At 48.2% G+C, this 19,727-nt stretch overlaps 1 protein-coding gene across 2 annotated transcripts in view; it reads right to left on the bottom strand.

Annotated features, from left to right (window-relative positions):
* LOC144773580 (uncharacterized) overlaps positions 1–19,727 on the bottom strand; it is a 363,968-nt gene that overhangs the window by 158,742 nt on the left and 185,499 nt on the right. Inside the window, exon 1 of one of the 2 annotated variants that reach the window (XM_078658707.1) lies at positions 18,057–18,243. The exons of the other annotated variant lie outside the window; for it this stretch is intronic. The gene's annotated coding sequence lies outside the window, so the exon portion shown is untranslated. Of the gene's footprint in view, positions 1–18,056; positions 18,244–19,727 lie in introns of those variants that run through there. 2 annotated transcript variants of the gene reach the window in all.

The raw sequence follows: 19,727 nt of genomic DNA, 5'->3' as shown, positions 1-19,727 counted from the left end.
GCTCAGCTCGTCATGAGCTACGGCGCTCCGGTGCTCATGACGAGCTCATCACAGGTGCATTGGCTCCCGTGGAACGCTCAGCACAGCGGGGGAATTCTCCCCGCACCTGAGCGTTCCACGGGCCATGACGAGCTGAGCTCGTCATGAGCACCGGAGCGCCGTGGCTCATGACGAGCTCAGCTCGTCATGAGCGTCGAAAAGGTTAGAAGAGGGTGGACATGGCCCTTCAAGTGCAGATGGGAGCATCCTACTGATAGTGTGTAAAAACAGAAAGGCGTGCTAAAAAAAGACACTAAATCTGAGAACAATGGAAGCAGCAGCATCAGAATGTGTCCGAAAAGACAGGTGAAAAAACACCAATGCGCTGGTGTCTCTCTTTCAGAGTCCAGCCTCGACCTACAAGGACGGTGTGCTTGTGATGAAGCACATAGTGAAACTATATGCAGACTCCAACTATCAACCTCCTTCAGCAGGAACATGGTCTTATTTATTTATTTGAAGGTTTTATATAGCGCGAACAAGACCCTTGCGGGTATCAGAGCGCTTTACATGTCAGATGTAGAAAACAAGAGTAGACATAGCCAACAAAGTTATAAGTGAATCAGATATACAATACTCATAAACGTAAAAACTAGCGAGAAAAAAAAATTGGTCTGCACCAATTCTACGAAACCAGTTGCCCATCGACTACAAATATCAAGCAACATGAATATTCTCCCTGTCAATTTCCCTATCATTTCGTTTACACTAAAAACGATCCTTGACACACATTGTTTCATTTAATATTTCTGGCTTATGTTTGAGTAAACTTCTCCTAGTTTCGAAAAAAGCACTTGAAGATTAAGACTCGCCAGTTCAAAGTTAGAAGATTGCAAAATTTTCGATCTTTATATTTCTTTCCTTTAAGTCGTTTTTGCTTCTCCCCCAGTAAATGGAGTTTATAGAATAATAAAGACAAAAAAATTGCCACACCTCGAATAAAATTATCATGAAGTTATGGTTTTATAGACTATAAATCCGAAAAGCAATAATCTACACATTAGCTTAACAGGAGGCAAATACGTACATTGAATAACGCACACCTAATCCGTTTGTTGTCGAACACGTCGCCATACTGACGGCGCCTTTATACTGCATAGACTCCCGCCCAAGTCTCACTATGCGCTGTTACACAAACATAGGGATCCACCATTTTCCCTTCCACCATTGCAATGGAAAAAATATTTTAATCTCTTAGCCCTACTCCCAAAAAAGAATCACTTTACTTTATCCAATGCATGGGACAGTCACTAGTTTGTTGAAAACACGATACAAACTGAATAATAATGAAAAATAAAAAATAAAAACATTATTTTCCACTTGAAAATGCATTTACAAGAAGTACAAACCCCTCCCCCCCAACATAGACTGAAACTACTATCTCCTCACTGGAAGTCATCTGTACGTGCCCAAATAATAGTTTCTAAGACCTTAATTACAATACTGCTTCTGAGTTGCAAAATCTTAATTCTTGCGCCCATTCCAATTTGTCACAGTCCAATAATATTAACTCACATAATAACAAAGTAAACAGTTCCCTGTCAATATTCAAACCCTTTGGTACTGTTTTAAGTTTATCAATCCAAAAGGTTTCCCTCATTCTCAATACAAGTTTACTACTCTCAATTTGGGTTTTATTTGTTCAATTACAATAAACTTGACAAATATTTGTGTACCAGGGTATGTTTCTCCTACAAATGGGTCAGAATCGGATACCTTACATCCTCATAGTTAAAGTCTCTCAAGTGGTCCCTCGAACGTTCCTTCAAGTGTCTTATTGCAGAGCCAACATACTTCAAACCACAGCTGCATAAGATCAAATAAATGCATGATTTGATCTCACAGGTACCAAGACCTTTAATCTAATACATCTTCCTATTGCACAGTCAGAGAATATTTTGGTACCATCTATAACATACTTACAACAATTACATGAACCACACTTCTGGAATCCATCAAGCAGAATTGGAAGCCATTGACTATCTCCTCATGTTACCTAAATCCAATCTTTATATTTGGGTGTATCACTGGGACGACGAATTGACTTTCGGGTAAGTGCCCTTGTGTATGTGATACATGACTTCTTGTCTGCTAAAAATGTACTCAAATCTTGATCAACTGTTGAAAGCGGACATATTTTGCTATGCTCGAAAAAACTAACTGTCCATACTAAACATTGTTATGAACCTTATCTTCTCTTTATGTTGTTCCCTCTCAAATGTTCTCCTTGCCATAAGTAAATCTGATATCACCAATCCATTGGCTATTTTTACCCCTGACCACTATTTTAAATTTGTATCCTCTTTCAAGCATTTTATTAACTATGATACCTTCCTCATTCTTGTACTCTGACTCAATACTATAATTCCTCTTTGCATGAAGAAATTTCCCAAATGGAATGTTATTCTTCTGTTTCCGAACATATGCTGAATCTATGTACAGAATCATAATCACTGATGTAGGCTTCCTATACATGTGTGACAAAAGCAGATTATCTTCCACGTATAATTCAATTTCTATAAAACACAATTCTTTCCTTATCGGAGTCCAAACTTAACTTGTCATTAAAATCATTTCTATTCAAATATACAGGATGCACTTGAAGTTCATCTTAGGTTCTCTTCCAAATCATTAAAATCTCATCTATATACCTGCCCCAATAAACAACCCTGTTTGGGAGATATACGGGCATGCTCCCTCTCATACAAACCCATAAAAAGGATAGCGTAGGAGGGAGCAAACCAGGAACCCATCGCTGTCGCATGTTTCTGATGAAAGAGTACATTTCCGTGCAAAGATAAGTTATTTTCCAAAACAAACACAGTCATCTCCAAAAGCATCTTAGAGTGGTGTAAGTAACTCACTGGTGTAGTATTTAAAAAGCTTCCACTGCTTCCAAACTTTTGCTCTGGTCAATGCTGGTATACAAACTCGTAACATCCATAATTACTACGAGGTTGTCACTTTTCCATGAAATTTCAATACTTTGATCCAGAAATGCTTTTGTACCACGATTATAAGATGGGAGTGTTGCAACCATAGGAGTATGGGACCCTATTCCTGAAATAATGGGTGGTCCAGGGGGAATTTTACCTTATGAATTTGAGGAAGAAAATAGATAATGGGTATTAGTTACCTACAACACTCTAAGATACTTTTGTAGTTGGGGTTCGAAGCATCAAGGTTCACGTCCTTGAGTTTGTACTGTCCTTGAAGGTTTGTACTGTATCTTATTCGTTGTTCCTAACAAACACAAAGGTTATCTTGGTTGGGTTGAGTTTCCGGTGAACATCCAAGCCTGGATGATGTGCAAGCAGTGTTTGAGGCATTGGATGTCTGAAGCAGAGGAGACTTTTTGGTAGAGTTATGTATTATTAGCATATTGGTGAATCTTGATGTTGTTATCTGCGAGTAGAGCACCAAGCAACTCCATGTAGAGCAGAGTTCTCCAAGAAGTAACTCACCAGCTACCTGTAAGTAGCTCACCTGTGTGCAGCCTGTGAACTTAATCAGAAGTTTTTGCTTGGTTGATATATATCAAAATTGAGAAGCAAGAGTTTTAAATATGTTTTGGAAATGTAACCGTTCTTCTCCATACATCAGCCTATGAATTCTGTAAATAGACACAATTTAATTACAATCTGATATTTGAGTGATACAAATCAAATGGTGTTGCAGAGACTATTACTATTATTATGATTAAGGCTCCCTATTTTCAATTTTTATGGATTTTAAATACAGACAGAAACCAATGTGTTTTCTGTCTGCGTTTATTTTTAAAAGTGGATAAATACAGAAAATTGTGCTGCTTTCAAGTGACTCTCTGTGCTGTCTTTCATGAATTATAGCCCAACAGCTGAGCAGATGGACAGCATGGGAAATTAAACAAGCATTTGCAATGCAATAGGTCTCGCATTAGGAAAGTGTGAGCTATTTGTATTGTAAATGACATTTTTTTTAAATATGTGTTGGTTTTGAAAATATATAAATTAATAGCATTGTTATTTACAAAGCCAATAGCTTACACTTTCCTAATGCGAGTCCTATTGGCTATGGCAATTGTTGGTAGCAAGCAAGGACAGTGCTGTTGTGGTGCTGAGTGATGCTGTTGTGGTGCTGAGTGATGTGGGTGGGCTGAGTGATGTGGTGGTGTATAAGAGTGATGTGGTGGTGTCTGTGAGTGATGTGGTGGTGTCTGTGAGTGATGTGGCGGTGTCCCTGAGTGATGTGGCGGTGTCCCTGAGTGATGTGGTGGTGTCCCTGAGTGATGTGGTGGTGCCCCTGAGTGATGCCCCTGAGTGATGGGGTGGTGCCCCTGAGTGATGTGGTGGTGCCCCTGAGTGATGTGGTGGTGCCCCTGAGTGATGTGGTGGTGCCCCTGAGTGATATGGTGCTGTCCCAGAGTACTGTGGTGCTGTCCCAGAGTGATGTGGTGCTGTCCCAGAGTAAGGGTTGGTGTCCAAGAGTGATGTGGTGGTGTCCCCGAGAGATGTGGTGGTGTCCCTGAGAGATGTGGTGATGCCCCTGAGTGATGTGGTGGTGCCCCTGAGTGATGTAGTACTGTCTGTCCCAGAGTGATGTGGTGCTGTCCCAGAGTGATGTGGTGCTGTCCCAGAGTAATGTGGTGCTGTCCCAGAGTGCAGTGGTGGTGTCCCAGAGTGATGTGGTGGTGTCCCAGAGTGATGTGGTGGTGTCCCAGAGTGATGTGGTGGTGTCCCAGAGTGATGTGGTGGTGTCCCTGAGTGATATGGTAGTGTCCTAGAGTGATATGATGGTGTCCTAGAGTGATATGGTGGTGTTTTGAGGCGTGCAGCAGTGTGAGGCGTGCAGCAGTCTGAGGCGTGCAGCAGTGTGCAGCATGCAGCAGTGTGAGTAATGCAGCAGTGTACAGCATGCAGCAGTGTGCAAAGTGCAGCAGTGTGAGGCGTGCAGCAGTGTGAGGCGTGCAGCAGTGTGAGGTGTGAAGCAGTGTGAGGTGTGAAGCAGTGTGAGGTGTGAAGCAGTGTGTGACGTGCAGCAGTGTGTGGCGTGCAGCAGTGTGTGGCGTGCAGCAGTGTGTGGCGTGCAGCAGTGTGTGGCGTGCAGCAGTGTGAGGTGTGCAGCAGTGTGAGGCGTGCAGCAGTGTGAGGCGTGCAGCAGTGTGAGGCATGCAGCAGTGTGTGGCATGCAGCAGTGTGCTGCATGCAGCAGTGTGCAGCATGCAGCAGTGTGAGGCATGCAGCAGTGTGAGGCGTGCAGCAGTGTGAGGTGTGCAGCAGTGTGAGGCGTGAGGTGAGGGGGTGTGAGGGTGAGAGGGTGAGAGGGTGTGTGAGGGTGTGTGAGGGTGTGTGAGGGTGAGAGGATGTGTGAGGGTACGTGAGGGTGTGTGTGAGGGTGAGGGTGTGTGAGGGTGAGGGTGTGTGAGAGGGTGAGAGGGTGAGGGGTGTGAGAGCGAGGGGGTGTGTGAGGGGGTGAGGGGGTGTGGGTTCTGAGGGTGTGTGGCAGTGTGAGGGAGAGGGGGAGGGGTGTGATGGTGAGGGGGTGTGAGAGTGAGGGGTGTGTGATGGTGTGAGGGTGAGGGGGTGTGGGTTCTGAGGTTGTGTGTGGCGGTGGGGGGTGAGGGGGTGTGAGGGTATGTGAGGGTGAGAGTGTGTGTGAGGGTGAGAGGGTGTGTGAGGGTGAAAGGGTGGGTGAGGGTGGGTGAGGGTGAGGGGGTGCGAGGGGTGAGGGTGAGTGAGTGGGTGAGGGTGAGCGAGGGTGAGAGTGTTGTGAGGATGGGTGAGCGAGGGTGAGAGAGTGTGAGGGTGAGTGAGGGTGAGTGAGGGTGTGTGAGGGTGAGTGAGGGTGAGTGAGGGTGAGTGAGGGTGTGTGAGGGTGAGAGGGTGTGAGGGTGAAGGTCCAAAGTAAATAGTGGCAGGGCAGACATCATTGCAGCTAGAAAATGTGTTGACCATTTCCTGCACGTTATCTTCCCTCTTTGTAATAAGCATGGTAAGTTGATAAATTACACAGTAAATGTGGCTCAAAAACATTTGTATACTTTCTACTCCGACCAAGGCTGGAATTAGTCACTAGTTACAGACCTGAAGACTGGATGTGCTCTCTCTGAACACACTGCAGCGGCAGAGCTGTGAACATCGACCCGATCAGATCTGCACACAATTTGTCATAGATAGACAATAAGCACATTGCATGGAGAGCAAATGTTCCTTCTGCTGGACTACGAAGCAGTCTGTAAGACATAGACACACACTACATGCTCTACTGCACAACCTCATGAACACACTACAAAGTCCGCAAGAGCTAAAGATAGAGCTAGGCAAACCCAAAGCGCAGCATACATATATCTACGGAAATCTAAGATGAAGCAAAATTAAACACAAGGCTCACGGTGTCCTCAAGCCACAGTCTAGCACACCATGACTGGAAATCTATCTTTGACGGAGCCATAATGAGCGCGTGGCCAACAGACCCTGTAAGTCCCAGTGGGGTACACGTGTTACTATGGTAATCCCTAAACTAAAGCCACAATAAACATGTGGTAAATGGAGACTATAACAACATAAACAACAAGCTCTCGGCATTGCTGTTGGGGAGGCGGGGGAGCGGAGCGCATTCCTTTGAAGTGTCATGATGGGGGGGGGGGCAGGGGAGAGGAACGGCCACATCAATGGAGAACTAATGAAGTGCTAGGATTCCGCACGGCCAGAGTGACTTTTGCGTGGCGCGCAGCGTACTTAGGAACACAGGGACATATAGCATGGGACAGAGTAGCAGCGTGAGAGGGACAGAAATGCATATTTTTAGCGCACAGCATGGGCGGGGGCAGTATGTGACAGAGGCAGAGCGTGGGCAGAGTGGGACGCAGCAAGGATGTGCGGTCAGAGGGGCACATAGTATGGACGGGGGTGGGGGATCAGAGGCAATATGTGCATGGGGCAGACAGAGTGGCGCACAGCATGGACGGTGTTGGGGCAACGGAGAACGCAGCATGTGACTGAGAGGCAGAGCGTGGGCAGGAGACAGCGTGGCACGCAGAGTACTTGGATTGAGAGGGACACTTAGCATGGGGCAGACTATCAGCGCAAGAAGGGCAGAAATGTTGATTTTTAGCATACAGCATGGGCGGGGGGCAGTATGTGAAAGAGGCAGAGCGTGGAATGTTTTTAAGACATAAACTTAAAGAGAGGGCTAAGCGTCTCGGCAGACAGGGCCCTAATTTAAGCTCGGACACTGTTATAGAAGCAGCCGAGGGCAAGAGACTGCCGGCTGGTAAAAAATTTAAAAAAACAAGCAGAAAAAAGAAAATGCAGGAAAGAAGGAAATAATGCAACAAAGAATTAAATAAAGAAGGAAGCAAGGAAAGATGAAACAAGAGCGGCCGGGAAACTGAAAGTACGGACGGCCCCCGGCCAGCCATGAATAATTAGGGGAGGAGAAGCCGCAGAGCACACGCTGGGAGAAGCCCTTTGATGTGGTGGCGGCCGTGAACAAAATGCAATTAGGAGGGAGGGAGGGAGGCTGATGCGCATGCTTGTTTGGTCACGTGATTCACGTGAACTCAAAGAAAACCGCAGCAAAAAGCCCTTGGTTTCACGAGTATTTTGAGCACTTGAATTCTCTCCATTTCCCATTCCTTCGGAATGGAAAAGGCGAGACCTAAAAACAGGATGAAATTACTTTAAATAACGGCATGTGTCTACGTAAATTTGTTGTATAATGCTAGTATTTACCAGTGGATGTATTGTTATGTAATATTTATCAGCTCAAATAGCTAAAACACGACAGACATCAAAGTATGAGTGAGCGTCTATCTGTTAAATAAATATGGAAATGTACAGTTTTACAACTTCATGTATACGCAAAACATAAAATAAATATGGATAAATACAAATAAAATGGCTCAAAAATAAATATGGATAATTACAGAAGGAAATGTTAATTTTTTTTTAAAGAATACCATAAAACCGGGAGACCTAATTATAATGTACATAGTGCTAGGGGTATTGCAGCTACGGCTGGTATGTATTAGCCATGTAAAGGCATTCCACATTGACAATTGCTTTTATACTATACTGCTGACAACCGTGCTTAATGCACTGAGGTGATCGTTGTTTGTAATCTTCCAAGTGGTGGCCACTAATATAATCTTGGCTCCTGCTACAGATCAAAGAATAGTAGCTCTGGAAGATTTTCTTTGAACATAAGTAGCTCCTATAACAGAAAATGTTGGAGACTCCTGGTGTAGAGATGGAAGATGACAGGGGACAGTATGGAATCCTGGGGGACTCTACAGGTGATGGGAATATTTTGTGACCTGGAGGTGCCCAAGTGAAGAAAGTGGTGTCTGTTGGAAAGATAGGACGAGAACCAGTGAAGGAGGTTGCTGGTGAATCCTATTCACGACTCAAGTGTGCGCATGAAGGTAGGATGGTCAAATATGTTGAAAGCAACTGAGAGGTCCAGCAATATGAGGAGGCAGGGGTCATCTTGATATGTTTAGACAATAACAACGATGGCAGACCAAAAATATGGCACCTCCCTCAAAGTTCCAACAAATTAGGGCCCTGTGCACTTTCTTTCCGGTACCTGCCGATATTTGGTACCACTGTCCAGCAGAAATAAATTGAAACTACAAATGGAAAGGCACACCCGGAAAAAATTGCAGTCCCCCGAAATCCAATATCTGTTGTAAAATATGTTTTTTATTTATTCTGTACTTTATATCCACATATGTATATTTCTTGTTTGTACAACGGACATCCACCCACAAAACATCCAGCCAACGCGTTTCGATCAAATATTGATTGATATTAAACTACTGAGATCTAAGAGTTCAGTATTCACAGAATACTATCATAATGATGACAAATGTCGTAGATTTCACCTGTGCACGCAATTATGTCTTAAAATGAGATATATGACCAGTTTGTACATTTCGTGGGGATAAACACCTATAATGTATGAGATCACTCTGTAGTGAGGAACAGGTTTCAGTAAATTAATCTGTATTATGACAATTGGGGCCTCATTAACCTGATACGGTCACTGACACATTCCTTTGCAGTATGCTGCAGTAGTCTATCACTCAGCTAGAGTCACTAAACACCTGGCATTGGCAGTTGTTAGTTAACTAACAACTACTTACATGTTTGAGTCTACACTGCATTCCCTGTTTCTCTTGATGCACAGGTAGGTAATGACTGTGTAATGTGATCCAATCTATTATTTGTCTGTGTTATAATAACTTTTGTTGTTAAGTATGGAGTCTTGCTCTCAAGCATTATCATGTTGAATTGTTTCTGTGTCTTTTGTTGCACTTTGATATATGTATTATATGTTAGTTCATTCAGTCTATGTTACGTTTTCTCCTCTGTATGTGCACATAGTGTTATATTGTCCTAAAAATGTGCCAGGTGAAAGTGTCTTATTCGTGTTTTTGTATGTAACATACAGCCCTGATGAAGTTCAAAAAAGTTGCTTTAACTAAACGCGCTGGCTGGATATGCTTTATAGCTGGACGTCCTTTGTACAAACCAGAAAAATACATATATGGATACAAAGTAAAGGAATAAAACACATATTTTGCAATATATGTTGGATTTCTAGGGACTGCAATTTTTTCCGGGTGCACCTTTCTATTTGCATTTTTGTGTCATCTTCATCTGTGGTCAAGAGGGGATGGTCTACACTGTGCAGGCCAGAAGTTTCCATGATATGGGGTCGTCTGAGGCCTGAGTGGTAGTCATGCAGGAGATGGTTGGCATTGATGTGATCTTGGGATTGAACGTAGACTGTTTTCAATGATCTCGGGTACGCATGCTAGGTGGGTGATGGGCCAGTAGTCGACGAGGTCATTGGGATTTTGCATAGGTTTCTATAAGAGTGGAGGACCTGGCCTGTCTTGAAAGCTCCTGTGAAGATTTATTTTTTTCTTCAGAGTGTCTCTACCCTCCAGCGCTTCAGTGCGCAGGAGCAGCCTGGGAACACCTACTTAAGGCGAGTCCCTCCTGAAACCGCCCCTGACAAGGTAGCTGCGTGAGCGCTTAGCGCGCATTTGCTCTCACCTTCGTGATTTTTAACTACTTTTGTGTGTAATTTGTCTGTGTACCTGCTTTTAGACAGCGCCCCTTACTTGCACCATAATTGACCCCCGCACTGCCGTTTTGGCGGATTTGGCTCTGGGGTGGGTGACCTGTCCGTTTTGGCCGCCATTTTGGAGTGGGGTGTGTGGATAGAGGTGTCTCTACCCTCCAGCGCTTCAGTGCGCAGGAGCAGCCTGGAAACACCTACTTAAAGCTCCTCCCTAGCGCAGCGGGATCGCGCAGCGGGCGCGTCCTCGCGTGGCCGGAGTCGTGCCATAGTCCTGCCCGTCTGCGCCCGTCCGCGCTAAGGACGCGCTGGACGTCGCGGTACTCTGGTTAAGGACTATTATTCCATCCTGGGTCCACCATGCTGACGTACTCGCGGGATTGCCTGTTTGCCATCGGTCAGGTAAGCCGCTGTTGTACCCTTCCACCGGTACACCCATTGCGTGGCCCTTATCATTGCCCTTGTAATGGGTGGGCTCTTGACTCTCCGCGTCCTCTTCCAAGGACTATTTCCTCGGAGACCCGCCGTATTACAGACACTCCTACTACTCTGAAGATCCTGAATTTAAACGTTAGGTCTGCGCTGAAACACTATCAGCACATCTATGACCTCATTGAGGAGGAAGCTCCAGACGTATTTGCCATGACGGAAACATGGCTACAGGACGCTGATACCGCTATTACCAATCTAGCCTGCCCACCCGGCTATTCTATGTACACCTTGAATAGGTTGTCTAGGGGTGGGGGTATCGCGCTAGTGGTAAAATCTATCTACCCTTGCGTCTGGAGTGCCCTAAACATCTCCGGATGTGAAAGTGCCATGTTCAAGGTCTCTGTCAGCCCTGAGTTCACCCTGTCCGGGATGGTCGTTTATCGCCCACCCGGCAGCGATGTGGCGTTCAGAAATGCTTTCCCTGATATTGTTGGCCCTTTGGTCGCCGACTGTGCCAACTTTTCTATCATGGGTGACCTAAACCTGCATTTCAACACCCTCTCTGGCCTGACAGTGCGTTCCATCTCTTCTGACCTGGAGGCCTTTCAACTTCCCCAGATGGTTTCCCAGCCTACCCATCTGGGTGGACATATTCTGGATCCCCTGTTTACCAATCTGTTGGGGATTCTAATTACCTCTGTCTCTCCGGTGGAATGGACAGACCACTTCTTGGTGTCCATCCTCTGCCCTGTTTCGGCCACTCCTTCCATCTCTATGGCTAGACGGGTTCAGAAGAGGGCTTGGAAAAAGCTTAGGTTAGAGGACTTTCATCGTCTTCTATTAGAGGAGCCGCTGGGCCCTTTGACGGATGTGGAAAGGGGGTATGACCTCTTCTGTTCATGGATAACTAGGGCCTTGGACTCTCTGATACCTATCGTTTCTACTAAAATCAATCCCAGAGAGTCGAGTCCCTGGTACGATGGCACTCTCCGGGCCCTAAAGGGTGCCTGTAGACGAGCAGAGAGGGCTTGGAGGAAAACCTATGGGGCTGATCTAAAAGCTGCATATGCCAAGTCCGTTAAGCTCTACCATCGAGCTATCTGCCGAGCTCGTGCGGCTTTTTATGCCACCGAATTCCGGAACAGTCCGAACCCGTCAAAAGCTATCTTCAAGGCCGTAAAAGATCTCACGGCGAAGCGGACTACCACTACGACCGTAAGCTCCCTTTCCCATTGTGAATCCCTTGCATCTTACTTTTTGGGGAAGGTCCAAGCTATATATAGGACATTCCCTAGCATAGGGTCCACTACGGAAAGTATTAATGGGGTTCACCATCAGACTACACTGCTTGTTTTCCCCCCCTCACCTTGGATGGTTTTGACAAACTTGCGCTGCAAGTCAAATCTGGGTCCCCATCTGATCCAGTAAGGCCTGCTCTCTTCCGAGACCAAGCTTTTATGGGGCGTACAGCCGTATGCTCCCTTGTCAACCTCTCCTTGGAAACGGGAACTGTACCATCCAAGTGGAAACAAGCTGTGGTTTCCCCGATTATTAAAAAGCCCACCCTGGACCCTTCTAAGCCTGAAAGCTATCGCCCCATCTCGCTGTTACCCTGGCCAGCCAAGATCACTGAGGCCCACGTCAACTTGGCCCTGTCTGAACATCTGACTCGGACCAATGCCCTTGACCCCACACAAAACGGATTCCATGCTGGGCACAGTACGGAAACTGCGTTACTTGTGATGGTGGAACATCTCCGGGCAAGGTTGGATGCTGGTCAAACGGCGGCGCTTATTTTGTTAGATCTTAGCGCCGCCTTTGATACGGTAGACCACAGCATCCTCCTGCGTCGACTCGAGGAGACTGGTATTGGCGGTCAGGTGTTGCAATGGTTCCGCTCCTTTTTAGATGACCGCTCCTTCTGTGTTGCCATCCCTCCCTTCAAGTCCAACTACCAACCACTGGCCATGGGGGTTCCGCAGGGGTCCTCGCTGAGTCCCACGTTGTTCAACCTATACGTGAGACCGCTGGCTGATGTCGCTAGGCAGTGGGGCCTTACTTTGGTCTCATATGCCGACGACACTCAGCTGGCGGTTACTCTCAGCGGGGATGCGGAAATTGAGGCCCCCAGGTTTCAGTCCGGACTGAAGGCGGTGGCTAGTTGGCTGACAGGCAACTGCCTTCAGCTAAACGCCACTAAAACAGAGGTGATGGTCGTCGGGAAGGGAGTGGAGTTGTGGGGTGACCACTGGTGGCCCTCAGAGTTGGGACCTACTCCGATCCCGGTATCGGAAGTGAAAAATCTGGGGGTATGGCTGGACGCGGGCCTCTCCTTTATAGGCCATACTAAAAGAACCGCGGCCTGTTGTTTTGGTCTCCTGAGGGGCTTGAGACCTGTTCTCAAGTTCTTTGATGCCCCGACCAGGCAGCTGGTGATCCAGGCTACTATCATCTCCCGCCTGGATTACGCCAGCTCTCTCCTGGCTGGGGCTAACCAGGCTGAACTAACCCGTTTACAACGGGTTCAGAATGCTGCAGCGAGGGCGATTGTTGGTTTGCCCAGATTCTGCTCAGTGACAGGTGTCATTCGCTCCCTACACTGGCTTCCGGTTAGGAAGCGCATCCTCTTCAAGGTCTTGTGCCTTGCTTTTAAAATCTTGAGAGGTACAGGCCCGGAAATCCTGTCGAGTTGTCTGTCTTTTTATGTCCCTGCCCGTAGCCTCCGCTCTCAAGGTCTGGCCCTTGCGGTGGTTCCCAGATTCAGGCTCAGCCGCATGGGAGGCCGCTCGTTTAGGGTAATGGCTGCGTCAGCATGGAACTCCCTGCCTGTTGAAATCCGCTTGCTGGAGGACCTTCTGACCTTTCGGAGGGCTATAAAAACCTTCTTGTTTTAGCTGTTTCTTAGTTTCTGTTCTTAGCCTCTCGTTGTGTTACGGGCTACCTTGTCTCTGCGCCAGGACGCTCCTTGGCTGGAGTATCTGTGCGCACAATAAATAGTCGTAACATAACATAACATAACATATAGCGCGAACTAGACCCGAGACATCGCGTATCAGAGCGCTTTACATTAGCACCAGTTTTGTTACAGGAGGACACATTCATTTTTGCTAGGCACGGGGAGATTACGTGATTTGCCCAGAATCACAGGATGTTGAGCGTTGTTGCCGAGACTCAAACCCGGTTCCGGAGCTTCGAGGTCGACCGCTCTAGCTGTAAGGCTACATCCTCTCCCCAGATGTGCTGAATGAGGGAGACGCTGACAATGGAGTGTGGGGTGCATCCCCAGACAGAGCTTTGATGAAGGACAATGGTAAGACGTCTTCATAAGAAGTGGCTTTGTGGGAGTTGAGTGTGTCAGCAAGATCTGAGGAGATAGGGCTCTAAAGGTGACCAATGTGGGATTCTATGCCATCAACAAGAACTGCTCTCAGCTGGAATATTACCTCCCTTCAATTCATTAAGCTCTGTTCAAGTGTGCTTTAACAACTGATAATTAGACAATACGATACAGACAACCTGCTGCATTAAAACACAGCAACACTGTATCACAGTCACAACTTGCTGCTTCACTTCTCACCAAAGAATGTATATAGATAGAACCTACTCCATAATATTACACAAGAGAGCCTCACACAGTCAGACACACCTTGCTTCATGTGGGCACCCCCAAAGAACACATCAGTGCATAACCTACTGTCTTAAACTGAACCAAAATCCATGACCCGGACAAACGTGCTGCTGAACACCTCACACAGAGAACATGTCCAGACACAGCCTGCTGCATTAAATCACAGCAGAGGCCATCGCCACTCAGAAACAAATGCTGCAAGACGGCACACCAAAGACCATATAATCCAGGCTCAACCTGCTGTAGGTAAGGCACAGTAAAGAACGCAGAAAAACCAAAGGAAATGATGGACGGAGCGTTGACAATACAAGCACTCACCCCCAGTCAACTGATCTGGGTTTAATCCATTACCGTTCTTTAGCCCACTCTGCCACCCCAGTTCAGACAGAAAAGAGCGCCACACAGACCATGCCAGCATGACACCACATCAGAGAAGCGACAATGAAGCAATATGCTGCGTTTAATCACACCAGAGCCATCACACAGTGTCAGATCGCCGCACTACATCACAACTAAGGACATCGCTGACACACTACTCTTGGATGACACAGACCACCCCACAATCAACTTACTGCAGCTAACGACCCAAAGAACACATCCGTTGACAAGGCACTGCATTAAATCACACCAGAGACCACTACCCAGATAAACCCTGCAGCGACATTTACCAAATGCAACCTGCTGCATGACACCGCCACCAAGAACACCCGGATAAACCCCGCTGCACTGTGCCACAACAGAGAACACCCAGATCAATCCCGCTGCACGGTGTGACAACAATCAACACCCGGACAAACACCACTACAAGGAGTCACAACAGAGAGCACCCGGATCAATCCAACTGCAGGGTGTCGCATCAAACAACACCCGGATAGATCCAACTGCACGGTGTCACCACAAACAACACCCGGATAGATCCAACTGCACAGTGTCACTACAAACAACACCAGGATAGATCCAACTGCACGGTGTCACAACAAACAACACCCGGACAAACACCACTACACGGTGCCACAACAGAGAGCACCCAGATCAATCCAACTACATGGTGTCACCACAAACTACACCCGGATAGATCAAACTGCATGGTGTCACCACAAACAACACCCGGATAGATCCAACTGCACGGTGTCACAACAAACAACACCCGGACAAACACCACTACACGGTGCCACAACAGAGAGCACCCAGAACAATCCAACTGCACGGTGTCACCACAAACAACACCCGGATAGATCCAACTGCACTGTGTGGCAACAAACAACACCCGGATAGATCCAACTGCACGGTGTCACAACAAACAACACCCGGACAAACACCACTACACGGTGCCACAACAGAGAGCACCCAGATCAATCCAACTGCACGGTGTCACCACAAACTACACCCGGATAGATCCAACTGCACGGTGTCACCACAAACAACACCCGGATAGATCCAACTGCACAGTGTCACCACAAACACCCGGATAGATCCAACTGCATGGTGTGACAACAAACAACACCCGGATAGATCCAACTGCACGGTGTCACCACAAACAACACCCGGATAGATCCAACTGCACGGTGTCACCACAAACAACACCCGGATAGATCCAACTGCACGGTGTCACCACAAACAACACCCGGATAGATCCAACTGCACGGTGTCACCACAAACAACACCCGGATAGATCCAACTGCACGGTGTCACCACAAACAGCACCCGGATAGATCCAACTGCACGGTGTCACCACAAACAACACCCGGATAGATCCAACTGCATGGTGTCACCACAAACAACACCCGGATAGATCCAACTGCACGGTGTCACCACAAACAACACCCGGATAGATCCAACTGCACGGTGTGACAACAAACAACACCGGGATAGATCCAACTGCACGGTGTCCCCACAAACAACACCCGGATAGATCCAACTGCACGGTGTCACCACAAACAACACCCGGATAGATCCAACTGCACGGTGTCACAACAAACAACACCACTACACGGTGCCACAACAGAGCGCACCAGGATAGATCCAACTGCACGGTGTCACCACAAACAGCACCCGGATAGATCCAACTGCACGGTGTCACCACAAACAACACCCGGATAGATCCAACTGCATGGTGTCACCACAAACAACACCCGGATAGATCCAACTGCACGGTGTCACCACAAACAACACCCGGATAGATCCAACTGCACGGTGTGACAACAAACAACACCGGGATAGATCCAACTGCACGGTGTCCCCACAAACAACACCGGGATAGATCCAACTGCACGGTGTCCCCACAAACAACACCCGGATAGATCCAACTGCACGGTGTCACCACAACAACACCCGGATAGATCCAACTGCACGGTGTGGCAACAACCAACACCCGGATAGATCCAACTGCACGGTGTGACAACAAACACCCGGATAGATCCAACTGCACGGTGTCACCACAAAGAACACAAGAAGAACAGCCTGCTACATAACAACAGATGGAACATGTCAACAGATATTTTTGCACCGCACAAGAAAGATCATGCGGTGAGACAAACCTACTCCATGAAGACACAGATCACACAGGATAATTCGTGAGTAAATACGGGGCACCCTATACCCCTCCGGGCTCAGCGGGACTCTGGCCAAAGAGGGCCGAGTGGGCTCAGCCTGCTAACGCACCAGAAACCAGCGGTGCTGTGTCGTGGGAAGGGTGATTTTCCAGTGGTGCGGGTGGTGCTCGGGCGCGTGCACACACTTGGGGTGAATCACACATTACGGGAACTTGCAAGAAAGCTAAGCGCGAAAGGGTTAACACAAACTTTGCTTCAACCAGAGCGGGTTAGTGGAGCAACGAACAAGGGGGTTTACCGAAATAAATGGCTTTATCCACAACTAGACTAAACACTTGAACTGTTCACATTTCTTTTGACACAACAGGAGTGCGCTGACTACATCAATGTGTTCAATGTATCCACACCATGCCAGCGACCCCCAGAGAAGGAAGCGCCACCCTCCCCGCAGCAAGGGGGAGGTAAGGGGGTACTCACCTGCCAGGAGGCGGAGCTGCACAGATGGAGGGTATGGTGGCCGGGTGTGCGCTGTGTATGCTATGGGTTCAGGGACGCATGTGGGTGAGTGCGGGCGCATGTGGTGAGAGGCGTGACGTGTGTTACGAGTGTGTTGGGTGCAGGAGTTGAGTCTGTGGTCTATGTGAAGGTGTGTGTTTGGACTGGGTGTACGTTCTGTGTAGGTGTGATGCGTGTGTCATGTGTACATGCGAGATGTCTTCTGTGCGTGGGTGTGCTGTGCGTGTTGTGGCAGCAGGCAGATATGTTTTGCACTACCTGTAAAGGTGCACACGGGTGGTTTGTTATGTGTCTACCTTTGGTGTGTATTTTGAGTGTAAGTGCGGTGTGTGTGCGCAGGTGTGGGTGGGTGTGTGTGTGTATGTATGCGGGGCGTGCGTGGGTCCACACAACTCAGTGCCAAGACTAATCGTTTCTGGGTTCCGGAGTAGCGTTCTCCTCGCTGAAAAGCGCCTCGACAGGGATAGTAAGCGCTAAGTAAATATAATGTATATAAAGCCCCGGCTCCCCTCCTGCTCAGCTCCACAACGCCCCTCCTTGCCTCCATGCTGGCTGCACCCCTCCCACCGGTGTCAGCGGGCTCTGCCCGGCTGCGCCCCGGACGCAAGGTGTGCCTGGGGCCATCACGCTCCTCTCACATGGGGGGTCAGGGGGCCACCAGCAGCCACGGGAGTGCCAACCTCTGCCCACAGCCCCCCCCCCCTCGCCCGGCTGCGCCCCGGACGCAAGGTGTGCCTGGGGGCACCCCGCTCCTCTCACGTGCACCTCTGGCGGGGGGAGCCAGGTTGCCCCCTCTGCCCACAGCCCCCCCCGCTCACCTGTGCCCGGGGGCACCCCTCCGTGCCGCGTCACCTTGGCAACCCTCTGCTCCGCCTGGACGGGGACCGGCGGCCCCTCCTCGCTCCTTTCCAGCCTCTGCCCACCCTGCCCTGACCCGGCCAGCCGCCACCAGGCCAGGCAGCAGCGCGCGCGCCCTCCTCCTCCTGCAGGAATGCACTGATTCACATCTCCAGTCCACACCTCCAGCCACAGACAAGCACCCCGGGCTCCTGCGCTCCGCAGGTGGGGCGAGTTAACCCTTGCCGGGGCGGGCCGGGGCGTGGGAAGCACCGGCTGCACGGCTCCTGCAGCACCCCTCCCTGCCACTCCCTCACACTGGGCCCCCCGGGGGACCGGGAATAAAAAACGAAACCAGGGACGTCTCACATCGGGGAGGGGCGCACACAGCGCTCAACCACACACAAGACACACACCAGACACCGAGGGGAACAAACAATGCCACTTTTACACAGACTGGCACATGTGCTAAGAAGACAGATTTCTGAACAGGCTGATCAGTATTCCTGCACTGGAACACATAAAAGCCTGCCCCCCTCTGTGCCCAGTCGATCCCCCCCTAATGAACAGGACATGCGCAAAATCGACGTGGACACCATGAGAAATCGAGACAGGCTTGGACAAGGCCAGCTCACCATAGGCACCCGCCACACATGCGTAGGGCCTGGCAACCCCGCACTCACTGTCCAGGATGCCTCTGCTACCCATTGTGCATTTGAACGCCTGGCACCACTGCCAGCCCCCACCCTGAATGAATACAACCCATTACCCCCCCTGCGTTGAAAGGACATAGCCTTCCCCTTTTCATGGAATGAATTTAGCCCCTGGCACAAGTCCTATAAAAAGAGAAAAGTGTGTGTTGGAGGTGGGGCGGGGGGGACTAAACAGGTTTGAAAGTATGCAAATTATATCATGGTGCGTGACTGCACGATGGGTGACCTGGAAGTGACATCACAGGAAGTGGCATTAGCACCAATAACCTCAAAGGGAGTGACATCACATGTGACATCAGATGTTAAGACCTCATACAAATGTTAAGCAGGTCTTGAGCGCATTACAAGATTTAACAAATTAGATTTTGCGTTGGAGTTGTGCCAAAAGAAGTGGCACAACCCCAACGCAAAATCCGTGCCACAAACAAATGGACACAAGGAGAAACATGACAATAATTCTGTTCTGAAAAATTGGTTGCATAGTCTGCATTTTAAAATATCTTAGGGGATTAAGGCACCTGCTGTAGAGAGATTCGTGCGCCCCACAAATCTCAGGTAATAATAAAAATTGAGAACATAACTTTGGTAGTTAATGCAGTTGCTGGAGAGTTCTGTGTTTTGTGTAGTCCCAGTTCTGAATCAAAGTAGCATAGAGGGTTAATGCGTTTCCTGTAAAGCGCATTATGCAACATGCAGATGACAGTTTTTAGGTCAAGCCTAGACAGCGCTTGAGCTGTCTCGCTAAGACTTGTTGTATATATTTTGTGGGCTTACAGCTCATCCATTGCTTTTAGTTTGTTTATTTCAGTGTCATTTAAAAATCCTTGCTTCCAAATGGTTAATTTTTCCTATTTGTCTCTCCTTTTCGTCAGTTGTTCACTCCCATGCAACAGCGCCCTATTACTTCTAACCTGTCTCTTGACCCATTTTAGTTACTGG

This window comes from Lissotriton helveticus, chromosome 8 (assembly GCF_964261635.1).
Source record: "Lissotriton helveticus chromosome 8, aLisHel1.1, whole genome shotgun sequence".
NCBI lineage: Eukaryota > Metazoa > Chordata > Amphibia > Caudata > Salamandridae > Lissotriton > Lissotriton helveticus.
Note: the sequence above shows the minus strand (reverse complement) of the source record. Positions and strands in the feature narration are given on the sequence as shown.